Source organism: Canis lupus, chromosome 38, assembly GCF_048164855.1.
Source record: "Canis lupus baileyi chromosome 38, mCanLup2.hap1, whole genome shotgun sequence".
NCBI lineage: Eukaryota > Metazoa > Chordata > Mammalia > Carnivora > Canidae > Canis > Canis lupus.
In genome coordinates, this window is record NC_132875.1 from 23,506,094 (window position 1) to 23,524,675 (window position 18,582).

The 18,582-nt window shown below is 41.8% G+C and overlaps 1 pseudogene; it reads right to left on the minus strand.

Moving 5' to 3' along the window:
* Positions 1 to 4,423: 4,423 nt before the first annotated feature.
* On the minus strand, positions 4,424 to 5,141 carry LOC140626803 (transcription factor BTF3 pseudogene; annotated as a pseudogene).
* Between the last annotated feature and the right edge of the window lie 13,441 nt (positions 5,142 to 18,582).

The window sequence follows — 18,582 nt, forward strand, 5'->3', positions numbered from 1 at the left end:
CAGAAGTGGTATCACTGAAGTCAATCTTTCTGGGACCACCTTCACCTCTTGACTCCCAATGCTTTCTTAGGTGGTTTTATTTTTTCATATAGAATTTTTTTTCTGGATACTTAATTTTGGTATGAGGTAATTGGTTTTATTGGGAGATGGTTACTTAAGCCTGACTAGTTTTCATCTTCATCATCCTCATTTACCTTACACTGACTATACTCCTATGTTTAGGCTGTGCCAGGCTTTGGGGGGATCCCAAATGGGCCTATAGGTGTGAAACTTCCCATGTGGAAGTTTACTGGAAGACATGAGAAATGCAAAGATAAATAACTGCCAGGTAGTGCCCACCAAGTGTCCAGCCAATGGTTTAGACTTGGGGTTACAAGGTCAAATACTTACATGAGCCAGGCACATGTATATATGAATACAGTGAATAGGCTGCAGGGATAAAACTTAGAATGTGTGCCCTAGCAAAAGGGCCAGCTGTTCCCACTGAACTCCAGCCCATTTTTGCCAGGAGAGGATGCAGACTTACTGTCACTACATCTTCTGATTTTTATTTATTTTTTATTTATTTATTTTTTTTACATCTTCTGATTTCTAAAGAGAAACTGGAAATTCAGAGTTTTATGTGAAAATTTCTGATTCATAAATTTGGAAGCTAATTCAAATAAAACAATAACAACAAAAATCACTTTGTGGCCTGGTCTACAACCTCTACATTAGTTCTAAAAGGGTTAGAAAGGAGGAGGTGGCTACTGAAAAGTGCAATGTTTCAGGTAATGCTTTCTGGAGGGAGTAAGACTTGAGTGGCCTGAAAGTAGGCCAGAAGTGAGAGGTAAGTGAAGACAAGGAAAGAAGCTATATAAAGAGCCCCTCTGAAGGGGTAAGGAGAGAAATTCATCTGGACGAGTCCCCAGGTTAGAGAAAGAGAGGACGTTGTTAATACTAGATTAGAGCAAGAATCTGGAAGACCTCGCATGCTGGGAAGGCATTTGAATAATATTGTTTAGACATGTAAGGGTTTCTTGAAGTCTTTGGAACAGGAACAAAAAGGTAGAGAGTTTGTAGAAAGATAGAAAATATGCAAAGATGAGAACCCTGGGTGGCTCAGCGGTTTAGTTCCTGCCTTCCGCCTGGGGCCTGATCCTGGAGGCCCAGGATCGAGTCCCACATCGGGCTCCCTGCATGGAGCCTGCTTCTCCCTCTGCCTGTGTCTCTGCCTCTCTCGTGCTCTCTCTGTGTGTCTCTCATGAATAAGTAAATAAAATCTTAAAAAAAAAAAATGTGGAAAGTTGTGTCTCAGAAAGGCTGAAATAGTGATGATGTTCAGTGTCTCGTTTTTTAAACGTGTCTCTCTATAGTTCCCCAAAGCTTAGCAACATACAAGATTCCTCCTTCTATCTAAAAATAAATAAATAAATAATTGGATGGTGAGAAAGTCTCATGTGCAGTTCCTTCTGTTTTCTGGCACACCTAATTTCTCATCTTTACTGCCAAGTTCTGAAGCTACTTTCTCCTCATCTCACATACACTCTTCGATGTATTTTATTTAGATTTATATCCTCATATAATTCTCTGAAATTACGGCAGTTGGGTCAGGTTTTAAATTAAATGGCTCCTTTTCAGTGCTTATTTTTCTTCTTTTTTGTAAGAAGCTTATATTGATAGTTTATTATATGCCAGGCACTATGCTAACCATTTTTTATATACATTATCCAATTGGATCCTCAAAATAACTTAAATTACTATTATTATCCATTACTGTTAGATAAGTAATATTATTAACTTTTTTTTTTAACAAACACTTATAAAGTTCTAGTGGTGAGTGCAAGGGGTCATTGCGAGTGAGTGGCAAAGAAAGGCTTCACACCCACATCTGTCCAACTCCGAATCATTATGCTAATCATTTGACACTCATTCACCATTTTTTCCTCTTTCTTTCTTTCTTTTTTTCTTTCTTTCTTTCTTTCTTTCTTTCTTTCTTTCTTTCTTTCTTTCTGTCTTTCTTTCTTCCTTTCTTTCAGAAAGAGAGAGAGAGAAAGCATGCACACATGCAAGCAGGGGAGGGGAAGAGGAAGAGGGAGAGAGAATCCCAAGCAGGTGCCAGACTCAGTGTGGAGCTGAATCTCACAACCCTGAGACCATGACCTGAGCTGAAACCAAGAGTTGGATACTTAAGGGACTGAGCCACCCAGGTGCCCCTATTTTTTCTTTCTTTAAACTCTCCCTCCCATGGACAAAATTCTATCTTAGTTTCCTTACAAATTCTCTGGCTACCTTTTCTCTAGTCTCCCTCTCTACCCCTCACTTAATCATTGATGTTCTCCAGGATTCAGTCCTCAGCTCTCATCTTTTCTTGTTCTGCATTCTCTCTCTCAACTATCCATCTGTTTCCCTGGTTTCAACTATGAATTATTTTTATGCGGTGACTCAGATCTGTATCTCTGACCCAGATCTCTGTCCAGCTGCCTACAGTAATTTTCAGTTGGATGTTTCAGAGTCACTTTAAATTCAACATACCAAAATGAAATTATCACCTCATCTCCCACTTCTCCTCTTCCCGACATCTTTGTCTTAGTGGATGGTACCACCCACTATCCACCCAGTCACCAAGGTCAGAAATCTGGGAGTGAACGAGGACTCCTGTCTTTTACTCACCTCCCACATCCAGATACTTAGGAACCTAAATATTTCTGCTTAGTTTAGGCCTTTATCACTTGTTGCTCATTTCCCGGATTGCTGCAATGCTTCTTCATTGGTTTTGCTGCCTCTCCACTTTGCCCTCTCTTTTTTTTTTTTAATTTTTTTAAAACTTTTATTTATTTATGATAGTCAGAGAGAGAGAGAGAGAGAGAGAGGCAGAGACATAGGCAGAGGGAGAAGCAGGCTCCATGCACCGGGAGCCCGACATGGGATTCGATCCCAGGTCTCCAGGATCGCGCCCTGGGCCAAAGGCAGGCGCCAAGCCGCTGTGCCACCCAGGGATCCCTCACTTTGCCCTCTCTTATCTTCCTTTCAAACAGCCACAGAATTTCTCTTTTAAAATGCAAGTAGAGGAGCACCAGACTGACTCAGTCAGAAAAGCATGTGACTTTTGATCTTGGGGTTGTGAGTTCAAGCCCTACACTGGGTGTAGAGATTACTGCAAATAAATAAAATTTAAAAAACAAAAAATAAAATCCAAGTATAATCTAAACAGCACACACACGCCTATACATGGAATAACTTCTGGAGAATCTATTAAAAGTGATTAACTGGGATGCCTGGGTGGCTCAGCGGTTGAACTGCCTTTGGCCCAGGGCATGATCCTGGAGTATTGGAATTGAGTCCCACATCGGGCTCCCTGCGTAGAGCCTGCTTCTCCCTCTGTCTGTGTCTCTGCCTCTCTCTGTGTGTCTCTCATGAATCAGTATATAAAATCTTAAAAAAAAAAAAAAAGTGATTAACTGAGGAAAGTAGAGCTGTATGTCTGAACTCAAAAGGAGACTTCTCACTGTACTTTTTGGTACTGTTTCGAATTTTGTTTTATTATATCTATGTTACTTTTGTTATACAAACTAGTATATATAAAAAAAAGACGTGTCGCAGCGGTTTGGCGCCTGCCTTTGGCCCAGGGCGTGATCCTGGAGACCCGGGATTGAGTCCCACATCGGGCTCCCTGCATGGAGCCTGCTTCTCCCTCTGCCTGTGTCTCTGCCTCTCTCTCTCTGTGTGTGACTGTCATGAATAAATAAATAAAATCTTTAAAAAAATAAATAAAAATAAAAAAAGATGTTCTCTATACTATGATCCAGCAAATCTACATCTAGAAGTTTATCCTGTACTTCTACTCATACATGAGCAAAACTGATGTATGTACGTGGCTAGGATTTAACCTACCTATAAATATGATAATGGTTAAATTTAAAGTATTACAGCCATACAATGAAGTTCTATGCTCTCATGCTTCTATGCTTCTCATAGAACAACAATGTGCTTTGTATTAATGTATATAAACATGTAAAAGAGCATTATAAAATGTTACCCTTTGTATATTATAGAATGGTGTTTGGAAAAGTTTATAAGAGTAGTTGCCTCTGGGGAAGGTCAAAGGGGCAGGGAACCTGCTAGAGGACATGGGAAGAAGCATACTTTTCACTGATTTTGGTGGTTGAATTTTATACTGTGCTTATTTATTAATCTACTCAATTTTTTTCAATGCATATAATTCAAATAGGTAATATAATCCATCTCATGAGAGGAGGCAGAGGTCACTTGTATTGTCCTACAATAACGAGAAGCTGTCTTGCTTCTTCAAGCTTGCCTGTCCCTGTGATGAATGAATGAATGAGTACTGATTCTTTACAGATACACAGTATTATGCAAAATGAGGAGAGATTATATCAGTAATTATTTTATTTTATTTTTCCTAGGCAAAGAACTTTGTTAACCTTGTTTCAAAGTTTATTCCCAGACTTCTTCAGCTTAATTAGCTGCAAAGAATGAATTGTGTATTAGCAAAAACTGAAAAGAGCTGCAGTGTCCAAGGGGCTTGGGCTTAAAAATATTAGAGATCTAGACTTTATCAGATCCATGAACAAAATTTTAAAAAGCAGTCAGACTATAAAATAGCAGCTCCCAGTAACTTCTTCAAGTTTTATCTTCTTCAGAAGTTGACTCAATTCGGTTTGCTTCATTCTTGGAAGCTTCATCAAAATTCTCCACAAGATCTGGAACTTCATCATCATCATCATCCTCTCCAGTGGCAAGTGGTGTTTTTCCATCCACAGATTGTTTGGGCAGAGCTTCAGCCAGTCTTCTTAAACTAGTTAGATTGTCTGCACCAACTGGTTTAAGATACTGGGTAGCATTTCTGTCAGCTGCTTTGTCTCAGCATGGCCTGTAATCGTGAAAATGTTCACTGCTAGCGATACCTGATCTTTAGGGTTATTAAAGTGGATCGTTGTTCCTTGGTTTGTGAACCTATTCACTTCTTCAATACCAGAGATATTGCTTACCCCTAACTTCTTTAAGGAGAACTGAAGTTTTTTATCATCTGCCGTAGCTGTTCCATGAAACACCTTCTTCTTTCAGCGGGCAGGTCCTTTTCCACCAATGCGCACTTGCGGTTTGGCAAGTTTCTCCTGGTTCATGGTAATTTCTTTCATCTTGGAGCGGGAATGGGACTATGGGGGGAATAGAGTTGGCGCTCAGGGGGTCTCCGGCAGACCAGCTGAGATTAGGTGCACACACGTGGGGACAAAAGATGGCAGCTTTAGTTTTGCATTCCCTGATGAACTGCCTAATTATTGTTTTATATAGGACAGACTCTGATATATGCTCTCTATGTTCACAAATACCAATCTCTCTGTAATGTAAGATCTTTAAAATACATTTTAAACAAGTCCCTGAATTTGGACTTATCTATGAATCAGAACAATTTCAAACCTCTATACTAAGATTAAAATTTACTTCCCTACTGAAAATCCTTCAACTATTGCCCATTAACCTTAGGATCGATTCTAAGCTTTTGTGGATATCTCTTAATATGCAAAATCTTACTCCTGCCCACTTCTTTATCCCCCCAAATTACCAGTCCATTTTTCTCCACTTCTTTGCTCCATCATGTGGAATGACCTGGAGTGACGTGAATGTGCTCTACTCAGGCCTGCATGCTTTTGCACATCTACTTTCTTCTGCCTCAAATGCCCTTTCTCCACCCTCGATCAACCTACTGACTGGGTTCCAGCAGCCTAGACCTTCTCACGTGGTTTAGGAATCAGCTTATGCACATTTGCTTCTTTCTATATACTGTGAGCTCATTGAGAACAGCAACATCTAGTTCATCTTTATAGTTCCAAGTGCCTGAAGGCATTTGATATGTGTTTGGATGGATTTGGGGGAATACATGCTAAGGTTGGAGAGATAAGGGAGCAGGATTTGAAGGCTAGGAAGAGGAGTTTGGATGGTTACAAATAGGGACTGGTTGTTTCTTGTTTAAGGGAAGGGCAGGACAACGTGAATTTGGGGAGAGAGATGCTGGAGGGGCACCATCTGGGTGTGAAGAAAGGAGAGTGGAGATTAGGGTTGGGCAGGAAAAGCTGGAGGGGAAACTGAGTTGGGGAAAAAGATGAGTTTCTAGGGCAGAAACAGGCAATAATAGTAATAGCTATCATTTCTTTAACATCTGTACCATGTAAATGCTGATGCTTTACTGGCCTAGGTGGACTTCATGTCCTTGCAGAAAGGAGTTTGACAATGCCTTTCCTCCAGTGCACCTATTTGCTTTGGGAGCTTGTTTGCTGTCATTAGTGAATTGCGGTGGAATCTCTTGTATCTTTCTGCAACCCCAAATTATTTGGAAATGAACCCCCATCTCCCAAAACAGAGGGACCAGGAACTCTGACACCCCTGAGATTTAAGGCTACAAAGACATGACTGATGGGTGGGGAAGGCCCAGGTGAAGTTGGACTTCAGGAAAGGATGGTCAGTTTCTCAAGAGGAAAATCTCTATGAGGGAACATGGATTTGGAGCCAGTGACTCAGACTCAGTGCCCTACAGGGCCGCTCCTTAAATGGTGTATATTGTGTGCAGTGAGGGTGAGTTCAGGTGGAGGTGGATAGAAGTGACTCTAGAGTAGTGTGTGTGTGTGTGTGTGAACTGAGTGAGCTCACCACTCAGAAAGTGGGGCAGCTTTGCAGTGGGATAGTTCTGACTGGGTTTAGTAGAGTTGGAGCATGTTCCTTCCTATTGCACTAATGTCTAGGGAAACCTATGGATGCCTACATTAAGGCCTATAGAAGTCAGTAAGCTAGAGTTTTATTCCTTCAGGACTTCTAGGATTTAAGCCAAGAAACTGACACCAGTGACATTAACAGGTTACTGGTTCTACCAAGTGGTGGATCTGTGGTTCCATTATTAGCAGTGGCAGCAGGTGCTTGGCTGTCCCGAGCTGGGCAGAGGCCAGGTGGCATGGATGACTTGGTCAGAATGGCATCTCCACGGGGCTGTTAGGGACCATGGATGGCAGAACTTAGCTCAAGGGGTATCCTCGTCCCCTTTCCACCAGGCTGCAGAAGTAGTAAGCAGTAAGCAGTGCCATTTATGGACACCCAGGCACTATGGGAAATACTCAAAAAAAGAGCAAAAGATAACCCCTGAAAAAGACTGTAACTTCCTATTTGTAGAACAGGATGAGGTTTAGCAACACCTGGAATGTTGTTAGGACTGCAAAGTGTCAATCCTAATTGAATCATAAAAGCTATAGTTTAACAAGCCCTCCAAGTGATTTTTAAAAAAGATTTTATTTATTTATTCATGAAAGACAGAGAGAGAGGCAGAGACACAGGCAGAGGGAGAAGCAGGCCCCATGCAGGGAGCCCGATGTGGGACTTGATGTCGGGTCTCCAGGATCACGCCCTGGGCTGAAGGCAGCGCTAAACCGCTGAGCCCCCCGGGCTGCCCCCTCCAAGTGATTCTGATAAACTTTAAGGTCTAAGAATGATTGACTATGAGCTGCAGAACTAAAATCATTTGAACTCAGACTAATGATGTCTTAGTTATACACATTCATAATCTAAATAGACTCTCCATAATCTATACTCCTCAGAACAACCCACTTTTCTAATGGAGGACATGAAGTCACTCACTCCTCCCTGTGGGCAAATCCAGTCTATGCCCCTACTCACTCAGCCTCTCAGCTGCATGGGCCACAGGAAACAATTCTTCTTGGAAGCACTCTCTCATCAGGGCTTCTGTGACAGACTCTCCTGGTCTTCCTCCTAGGACATATAGGAGAACAGTGAGAAAGGAGGATGGAAACAGGGACAGGTCCTGCAGCACCTCTTAGACTACAAAAAGACATCTAGTTGCCAAAGGAAGCCACTTAAGGGTTTTAAGCAAGAGAGTGGGGTGATTTCTGCTGTAGAAGCTGCTGTACAGGGAAGGTACCAAGAACAGGCAAATACAGGAGGAAGCAGGGAAAGCAGTCAGAAAGGCTCTCTCTGCCATCTGGGAGAGACATGATGGTGGCTTAGACTGAGGTGGAGGCAATGGATGTGGGCGGAAGTGGAGAATGGGCAGCTCAGAGGCAGAACTGACAACACTTAGAGGATGTTTAGGGTTGACTCCTGAGTGTGGGGCCTAAGCCAGTAGATGCTGAAGAGATGACGCACCATTTGTTGGAATGGGGAAGACTGAGGAGAAACAGATCTGGAAGTGGGGAATTAAGAACTCTGCCTTAGATAATACAGGTCATGAGATACTATTAGAGAGCCAAGTAGAGATGTCAAGTAGGAAATTAGATAGGAAGTGTGGAATTTCAGGGAGTCATGAACCCATAGACAGACCATTCCTTCCATAGAAGGAGCAGTGGTCACATAGGGAGAGAGTCAGGCCAGAGGAAAGAGATGCAGGTCCCAGCCCTGGGGTGCCAACATTTGAAAGTTGGAGAGAAGAAGAGCCAGGAAAAGAAACCAAGTGCTTGATGAATTGCTTGGTGGCCCCAGGCACACAGACAATGAAACCTAATAGGTCTTAAGACATAGGAAACAGGGGATAGCAGAATTTTATAATTTTCTAATTAATTAAGAGGCCAAGCCTGTTGAGAATAGCTCTAAAGAAAAACCAACCTTGGCCCAATAAGGTGGCCAACTGAATGTGTTTCTGCTGATCCCTGGTTACAGAACGTCCACAATTAAAAATAAACAATAGTTTGTCTGATTGGAGGTTCTCAACCTTTCTATATAACATCCCAAACCATCACATTTCTTATCTTTTCTTTTTTAAAAAGATTTTATTTATTTATTCATGAGAGACACACAGAGCGAGAGGCAGAGACATAGAGGGAGAAGCAAGCTCTCTGCAGGGAACCTGATGTGGGACTCGATCCTGGAACTCCGAGATCACACCCTGAGCCTAAGGCAGAGGTTCAACCACTGAGCCATCCAGGAGTCCTGCAACCACTACATTTCAAAGAATAGTATCCAAACTGCTTTCATCCCCAGAGAGATGGTATCTGATGGAAGATACAAGAGTTTCCAAAATGGGCTCTGGGTCAGGCTGAATGAGCCAGAACATTTTCTTTTTAATCAAATAAATCCACATAAAAATAATAGAAGTGGGACTTCTGATTCTGACCAAGATGAAATAAGGCCACTACAGCCTCTGAATTGTATGGATTACAACTTAAAAACTGGACACAACATGGAAAGCAAGCATACAAAGGGGCACCTGGGTGGCTCAGTCGGTTAAGCACCTGACTCTTGATTTTGGCTCAAATCATGATCTCTGGGTTGTGGGATCCTGTGTTGGGCTCCTCACTTGCATGAGATTCTTTCCCTCTCCCTCTCCCTCTGTGCCTCCCCCTGTTCTCAAATAAATAAGTAAATCTTAAAAAAAAAAAAAAAAAAAAAAAGGAAATATATGAGGATCTTGAAAGTCAACAAAAGAAGATGAATTGTGGAGAGAAGTAAGCTACATTGAAGCAAGGTTTCTTGTGTTTTCAAATTTTTCCTTTTCTCTCATAGCTTTCACCTGAGGGCAAGCTACCAGTTGCAAAAATGAGTGCGTGGAGGGGTAGGGGGAGAGAAGAGACTACACCTAGAGTGAAAAACCCATCTTTCTGGAAAGAACAACCGGGAAGAGAGGATTGAAGAGAATATATGTATATAATCCTCATTTTTTTCCCTCTCTCAGCTTTTCCCTGAAGGTGGGCCCTCCCTGAGGAGCTGTGCTTTGGTGGCAGTTCAGGCAATTAAAATTCCAGTTGCTATCCCCTCTGACCAGAGGCACCAGAAAAGTGGCCATGGGGACCCGGGTGCTGGGAGAACTCATGAGACAGAGAGAATGAGCAGGGGACACCTAATTTTGTGTAGGAACCTGTCCACACCATGGGCTCACACTCGACCTGTGCTTGAATGGATCAGACCCAAATCAGCACAGCAAAGGCTTTGAGAACTGAACCAACAGTGAAACCACTGCCCACAGGATATGAAGCAGAACCAGCAGTCTGAACCTAACTGGGTTGATTGTCTGCTGTAATGAGAAAAAAAATTCCTTGAATTAAAAAAAAAAGGCCAATTTATGTTTTACCTAGTAATTTTTTTTTTCTCATTAAACTTTTGTTTTAATGGGTCTCAAAATTCTGCGACAGATTTTTGGTCAAGTTGTTTCCATTAAAACGTACTGATTTAAAAAACTAATAACTTAAAACTGTCACACACGCACACACACACACACACACAATGGTCCACAAAACATTCTCCTTTCCTTCTGAAGGTTTTACGATGCATCGTTACCATTAACCAGTCTTTTACTATTAAACTTAAATGGCCAATTGACACAAACTGTTCTGAGACCGTTCTTCCACCACTGGTTAAGACTGGGGTGGCAGGTATTGGGGATAATATTCATTTAGCCTTCCGAGCTTTCTGGGCAGACGTGGTGACTCTGCCAGCTCCAGCTGCCTTCTTGTCCACTGCTTTGATGACACCCACAGCAACCATCTGTCTCATGTCACGAACAGCACAACGGCCCGAGGAGGATAGTCAGAGAAGCTCTCAACATACATAGGTTTGCCAGGAACCATATCAACAATGGCAGCATCCCCAGATTTCAAGAACTTGGGAGCATCTTCCAGCTTTTTTCCAGAATGACGATCTATCTTCTCCTTCAGCTCAGCAAACTTGCAAGCAATGTGAGCTGTGTGACAATCCAGCACAGGTGCATATCCAGCACCGATTTGGCCTGGAGGTTCAGGATAATCACCTAGACCATGAAACCAGCTGCTTCCATTGGTGGGCCATTTTTGCTGTCACCAGCCACGTTGCCACAACGAACATCTTTGACAGATACGTTCTCGACATTGAAGCCCACATTGTCCCCAGGAAGAGCCTCACTGAAAGCTTCACAGTGCATTTCAACAGACTTGACTTCAGTTGTAACATTGACTGGAGCAAAGGTCACCACCATGCCAGGCTGAAGAACACCAGTCTCCACTTGGCCCACTGGGATAATACCAACACCACCAGTTTTGTAGGCGTCCTCCCAGACGCAAGGGCTTATCAGTTGGAGGCGTTGGTGGCAGACTGAAATCCAGAGCTTCAAGCAGTGTGGTTCCACTGGCATTCCCATCTTTACGGGTGACTTTCCATCCCTTGAACTAAGGCATGTTAGCACTTGGCTCCAGCATGTTGTCACCATTCCAACCAGAAATTGGCACAAATGCTACTGTGTCGGGGTGGTAGCCAATTTTCTTAATGTAGGTGCTGACTTCTTTAGCGATTTCCTCCTATCTCTTCTGGCTGTAAGGTGGTTCAGTGGAATCCATTTTGTTAACACCAACAATTAGTTGTTTTACACCCAGTGTGTAAGCCAGAAGGGCATGCTCACGGGTCTGCCCATTCTTGGAGACCCTGCTTCAAATTCACCGACACCAGCAGCAGCAATCAGGACAGCACAGTCAGCCTGAGATGTGCCTGGAATCATGTTTTTGATAAAGTCTCTGTGTCCTAGGGCATCAATGATGGTCACATAATACTTGCTGGTCTTGAATTTCCACAGGGAGATATCAATGGTGATACCAAGTTCACATTCAGCTTTCAGTTTATCCCAGACCCAGGCATACTTGAAGGAGCCTTTTCCCATCTCAGCAGCCTCCTTCTCAAATTTTTCGATAGTTCTTTTGTCAACCCCACCACATTTGTAGATCAGATGGCCAGTAGTGGTAGACTTGCCAGAATCTACGTATCCAATAACGACGATGTTGATGTGAGTCTTTTCCTTTCCCATTTTGGTTTAGGTTTAGCGGTGATTTTCAGGACACCTGTGTTCTGGCAGCAAACCTGTTGTGAAAAATACCTAGTAATATTTTATAAAGGTATAAAATCTTTTTTTTTTTAAACATTTTTTTTCTTTTTTTTTTTTTTAAATTTATTTATTCATGATAGTCACACGGAGAGAGAGAGAGAGGCAGAGACACAGGCAGAGGGAGAAGCAGGCTCCAAGCACCGGGAGCCCGATGTGGGATTCGATCCCGGGTCTCCAGGATCGCGCCCTGGGCCAAAGGCAGGCGCCAAACCGCTGCGCCACCCAGGGATCCCAAGGTATAAAATCTGTTAAATATCATCAGCTCTTCTGGAATCGATTGACTTCCAATTGCGTGCTGATTCAATGACTCAATTTTTACAGAGGACCACATACTGCTTCTTTGGATATATTAATTAAAAAATTAAATCCTTAAAAAAAGAAAAAATTCTTTAGAGGACTTTAATTGTACCCAGAGTTTATAAAACATAATATTAAAAATATGTAGGATTGGGGTTCCTGGCTGGCTGAGTTGGTGGAGCATGGAACTCTTGATTTCCGGGTGGTGAGTTTGAGTCTCACATTGGGTATAGAGTTTACTTAAAAAAAAAAAATCTTAAAAAAAAAAATCTAGTGAAAGATCTAAAAGTGAGACAAGAATCCATCAAAATACTAGAGGAGAACACAGGCAACAGCCTTTTTGAACTTGGCCACAGCAACTTCTTGCAAGATACATCTAGGAAGGCAAGAGAAACAAAAGCAAAGATGAACTATTGGGACTTAATCAAGATAAAGAGCTTCTGCACAGCAAAAGCACAGCTAGTATCCAAGATCTATAAAGAACTTATTAAACTCAACAGCAAAGAAACAAACAATCCAATCATGAAATGGGCAAAAGACATGAAGAGAAATCTCACAGAGGAAGACCTAGACATGGCCAACATGCATATGAGAAAATGCTCTGCATCACTGGCCATCAGGGAAATACAAATCAAAACCACAATGAGATACCACCTCACACCAGTGACAATGGTTAAAATTAACAAGACAGGAAACCACAAATGTTGAAGAGGATGTGGAGAAAGGGAAGCCCTCTTGCACTGTTGGTGGGAATATGAACTGTTACGGCCACTCTGGAAAACTGTGTGGAGGTTCCTCAAAGAGTTAAAAATAGACCTGCCCTACGACCCAGCAATTGCACTGTTCGGGATTTACCCCAAAGATACAGATGCAGTGAAATGCTGGGACACCTGCACCCCGATGTTTATGGCAGCAATGTCCACAATAGCCAAACTGTGGAAGGAGCCTCGGTGCCCATCGAAAGATGAATGGATAAAGAAGATGTGGTATATATATATATATATATATATATATATATATATATATATATATATAATTACTTAGCCATTAGAACGACAAATACCCACCACTTGCTTCGACGTGGATGGAACTGGAGGGTATTATGCTGAGTGAAATAAGTCAATCAGAGAAGGAAAAACATTCTATGGCCTCATTCATTTGGGGAATATAAGAAAATAGCGAAACGGAATAAAGGGGAAAGGAGAGAAAATGAGTGGGAAATATCAGTGAGGGCAACAGAACATGAGAGACACCTAACTCTGGGAAATGAACAAGGGGTAGTGGAAAGGGAGGTGGGCAGGGGGTTGGGGTGACTGGGTGATGGGCGCTGAGGGGGGTGCTTGATGGGATGAGCACTGGGTGATATGCTATATGTTGGCAAATTGAACTCCGATAAAAATAATTAATTTATCAAATAAGTATCAGGATACAATGAAAATTACTTAACGTAAAAAGAATAAGAAAGTGTGACCAGTTCTCAAGAAACAATTAAGAAATGCCAATCCAAGATAACCCTGAAGTTAGAATTATCATACAGACTTTAAAGCAGAGGTGGCAACCGTGTCTCATGAACTAAGGTAAACATGCATGAAGCGAATAATGGAAAAATAGACATTCTTGGCATAGACATAGGAACTATACATAAAGAACCAAATAGAAACATTTTAGAACTGAAGAAAAGCTAACAGCAGAATGGAGATGACAAAAGGGAGAGTCAATGAACCTGAAAATAGATCAATAGAATGTATTCAATCTAGCCAACAAAGGGAAAAACAACTGAGGAAAAAAAAGAACAGAATCTCAGGAATCTGGGGAATATCAAAAATTCTAAATAGGGGCACCTGGGTGGCTCAGCGGTTGAGCATTTGCCTTTGGCTCAGGTTGTGATCCTGGAGTCCTGGGATCGCGTCTCACATTGGGCTCCCTGCAGGGAGCCTGCTTCTCCATTTGCCTATGTTTCTGCTTATCTCTGTGTGGCTCTCATGAATAAATAAATAAAATCTTTAAAAAAACAAAACAAAAGTTCTAAATATTGGGGTACCTGGCTGGCTAGTCAGGAGAGCATGCAACTCTTGATCTTGGGGTTGTAAGTTCAAGCCCCACGTTGGGTGTAGAGATTACTTAAAAAATGAAATCTTAAAAAAACCCCAAAGTTCTAATATTTATGCCATTGGAGTTCCAAAGAAGAGAAGAGACAGATTGGTGTGGTAAAATGTTAGAAGAAATAATAGGTCACAAAAGATAAGGCAAGAGGGAGGAAATGCCATGGATTGGAGGAGACCAATAAGTTGTGTAACTACATGTTCTGTGGGATTCTGGAATAGAGAAAAGACATTGGTGAAAAGCTAATAAAATTTCCCATATAACACCCTCAGTTTAAATTTCATTAAACAGTGAAGTGTGTAAGTTGATTAATAATATTGTACCAATGTTAGTTGCTTCAGTTTTATCATCATATCAAAGTTATGCGAAGTGTTATTATTAGGGAATGTTTGGTGAAGTCTATTTGGGATATCTGCATTATTTTTAGAACTTTTTTTGCAAGTCTAAAATTATCTCAAAATAAAAAGGTTTTAACATTTTTAAGTAAAAGGAAAGAAGGAAGGAAGGGGTAGTGGCTACATTAATGTCAGATAAAGTACACTTCAGAACAAAGAATATTACCAGTGATAAAGAGGGACATTATCTAATGACGGAAGTTAAGTCACCAAGGGGACCTAACAATCCTACATGTGCACGCAACTAACAACAGAACTTCAAAATGCATGGAGACAAAATGAGGAGAACTGAAAGGATACATAGACAAATCAACAAATATATCTAAAGACTTCAACACTTCTCTCTGAGTAATTGCTAGAACCAGTGGAAGGGAAATCAGTAAGGATGTAGATGGCCTGAGCAGCACTATCAACCAGCTTGACCTAACTGGCACTTTCAGAGCATTCCACTCAACAGCCATTGAACACATATTCTTTTCATTTGAGGTTTGCAAAATTAGAATACCCTTGAAGAATTACGTATTGATCTGGGATCATCAAGAATAGATTTCCCCTCTTAGAAAGTCAGAATTCTCCAGGACACCTGAGACAAACTTGAGCTTCTGTCAGAGATTTTCAGCATATGAGTGCAAGTTACTTAGAAATCTTGTGTAACTTTAGCCAACTGGAGACCTCCTCTGATGTGTCTGCCTGGTATCTCCCCAGGCATTGGTGGCTCTATATGGCTGCTATCTACTTTGATGTTTGCTGTGACTTCCAGGAAAGGAAGCACCTCCCCTAAACTAATGCTATATTTGGTACATAATCTAAATCAGTTTATCAGGAAATCAGCAAATGTATCAGGCCTAACGCCATTTCTTCTTACTCTCTCATCTTTTTTTTTTCTCTCATCTTTTGAAAATGAGGTGGTGTGTGTGTGTGTGTGTGTGTGTGTGTACATACACAAGTCCATGCACCTGTGTGTGCACATATCTTTGAGTCTTATAACATATTTTGGATATTTTCAGGTTCGTGTACCATCAGAGATACCGATCTGCTCTGTAGTTATGGAGGACAAAATGTGTTCATGTCTTAATCCCTGGAACCTGTGAACATGTGACCTTTCATAGTGAAAAGGAGTTTACAATGTGATTAAGTTAAGGATTTTGAGATGAGATTATCTTGGATTATTTGGATGGAGCCAGTGTAATCACAAGGATCCGTGTAAGAAGGAAACAGGAGATGAATAGTCAGAATCATTAACTCCACTTTAAAAAAATTATTTATTTGAGAGAGAGAGAGAGAGAGAGAGAGAGAGAGAGCACAAGGTGTGGGAATGGCAGAGGGAGAAGGAGAAGCAGGTTCCCTGCTAAGCAAGAATGCCAATGCAGGACTTGATCCCAGGACCCTGGGATCATTACCTGAGCCCAAGGTGGACACTTACCTGACTTAGCAATCCAGGCTCCCCTAACTCCACTTCTTAATATGTCCACATTCTACCAACACTCACTACCTTTAACTTATGGATGAGGAAGAGAAGACTGAAAGGAAAAAACCCCAAAACTATGGGTTACCTTATTTTTCCCTTCTTGCTATGCCATTTTCAGCATAAGTGGTTAAAACTAATATAAAGAAGTAATGGAAATAAGAAAGGATATGGTAGGTCATTTGGGTTAGAACACTATTGTCTTCTTCCTTAATACCTGCTTATCAACTGGTTTAAGAGTCAGAGTTCCTGGAAGTATTTGCAAGTCAGTACAGGCCCTCAGCCCACAGGGAAACCAGAAGTGATAATTAAGCACCATGACTCGATGGAGTGCTCAGGAAGGAGACATGGCAGAGGGACAGCAAAATCTTGTCTTCTCCTCACCATTAAAAGGTGAATTATAAAGAGGGAAGGAGACTTACAAACTCTATTTCATACTAAACAGTGTTCTGAATAAGGTCCAATCAATACAATACAAATTTGAATAATTTACTATTTTAACGAATTACAGAATCATAACAGGTTAGTTATCTTTATATCTATCTCCTCATCCTTATCTTGAAAAAAATTACCTCCTATTTCACATGTCAGGCTTAAACAGTTATGGCAATTGGGCTTTCAATTTAACTCAAAATTTCCTGGCAACTAATGTGAGAAAATAAAACTATAAAGGAAAAGAAAGAATGATAATGTTGTAAACAGTCTTTCATTCACTCATTTGTGAAAAAAAGCTCAGAATAAGAAATAAACAGAAGGTTCCTGTCTAGTTTCATATCATCTACAAATTATTACTTGTCCTCGATTTGGGAGAATGTATGTAAGTATAACTGGTTTATTGGAGTATAAACATGAGCTGGCTTTATTTTTTCCAGGGCCTGCTCCCTGATGGTGGTTGGTTGAACTTCTCTTTCTTTCTTACTGGTAGCTCTCTTAACAAATTCTCTCTCTCTCTCTTTTTTTTTTTAAGATTTTGTTTATTTATTCATGAGAGACACAAAGAGAGAGAGAGGCAGAGACACAGGCAGAGGGAGAAGCAGGCTCCACGCAGGGAGCCCGACGTGGCTCGATCCTGGGTCTCCAGGATCACACCCTGGGCTGACGGCGGGGCTAAACCGCTGAGCCACCCGGGCTGCCCGAAATTCTCATTTTGATCTCTAATTTTTTATTCTCCTCCAGGTTGTGAGAGTTCTCTCAGTATTTAAGATTCAATTCTGCTCAAATCTTCATTCTCGCATCTGATGCTCGTGTCTCCTTACTTGACCCAGTGCGGTTGTCAGACTCCTTGTGCCTGTCCTTGCTTCCCTGGATAGCCCTGACTGGCCATCAGCACCAGATATGGCAGAAATTTGATTGCTGGTTACTTTTGGGGTGAATCTGAGAGCCCTGAAGGAAACTGCCCACAATATGATCACTAGGTGTGGGAGAATTAGACCCTGGAACAATCTGCCTTCATCTCACTGTCTGAGTCTGCTCAGGCTGCTATAACAAAAAATACCATAGACTGGGTAGCATAAACAGCAAACATTTATTTCTCACAGTTCTGAAGGCTGGGAAGTCCAAGATCAATGCGCCAGCAGATTTGGCGTCTGGTGAGGCCTGCTTCCTGGCTCACAGATGGCTGTCTTCTCCATGTGTCCTCATATGGCAGAAGGGACAGGGGATCTATCTGGGGTCTCTTTTATAAAAGCACTAGTGCCATTCATGAAAGTTCCACTCTCATGACCTAACCACCTCCCAAAGGCCCTCAGCTTCTAATATCATCATATTGAGGTTTCAACATACAAATTTTGGGGGCACACAAAAATTCAGTCTACAGGACCCACCCAAGTGTTTGTGAGATGGTCTACAGCCAACAGATGCTCCCAGAGGCCTCTTACCTGGCACTCTGTTAGGTGGCCCAAACCCAGTCACCTTCCCCTGCTGATATTTTTATTGGGCACAGTAGGTGGCTAGCTGCTTCACAGCACCCCCTTCTCAGTTCTGACAATACTGTCTTCTTCCTCCTTTCCCAAGGGTATGAGGCACTCCTGCAGAAAGAGATGTTTACCACCTGCCCAGGGGTGGGGACAGTGAAGGAGGGAAGAACATCTCTTCCTGATCAGGAAACTCTTCAAACTCCAACACCTTCTAGGCCTCACCCATGGAGCAGGCGCATGGGGTGGTGGAAAGCAGTGCTTGGTAAGATTAATTTTCCTGTTCTCAGTAAGCCCTAGGCTGATCCATAACAGCTCATGGCATGCTAAATTCAGAATGTGGTATGTTTTGTACCCAGGTTTGAGCATTCATCTGGATTCCTGAATGACATGAAAAAAACCTTCCTCAACATTTTATGGTATAAGTACCTGCACTGAAACCATATTATCGACCATCAATTATCAGTAACCTGCCTTTATCTTGAGCCTTGTGCTAAGATCCACAGTGAATACGAAGGCTTTAAATATATTTTTTTTGCAGGCAAAATGGTACAGATTAATAGGGAG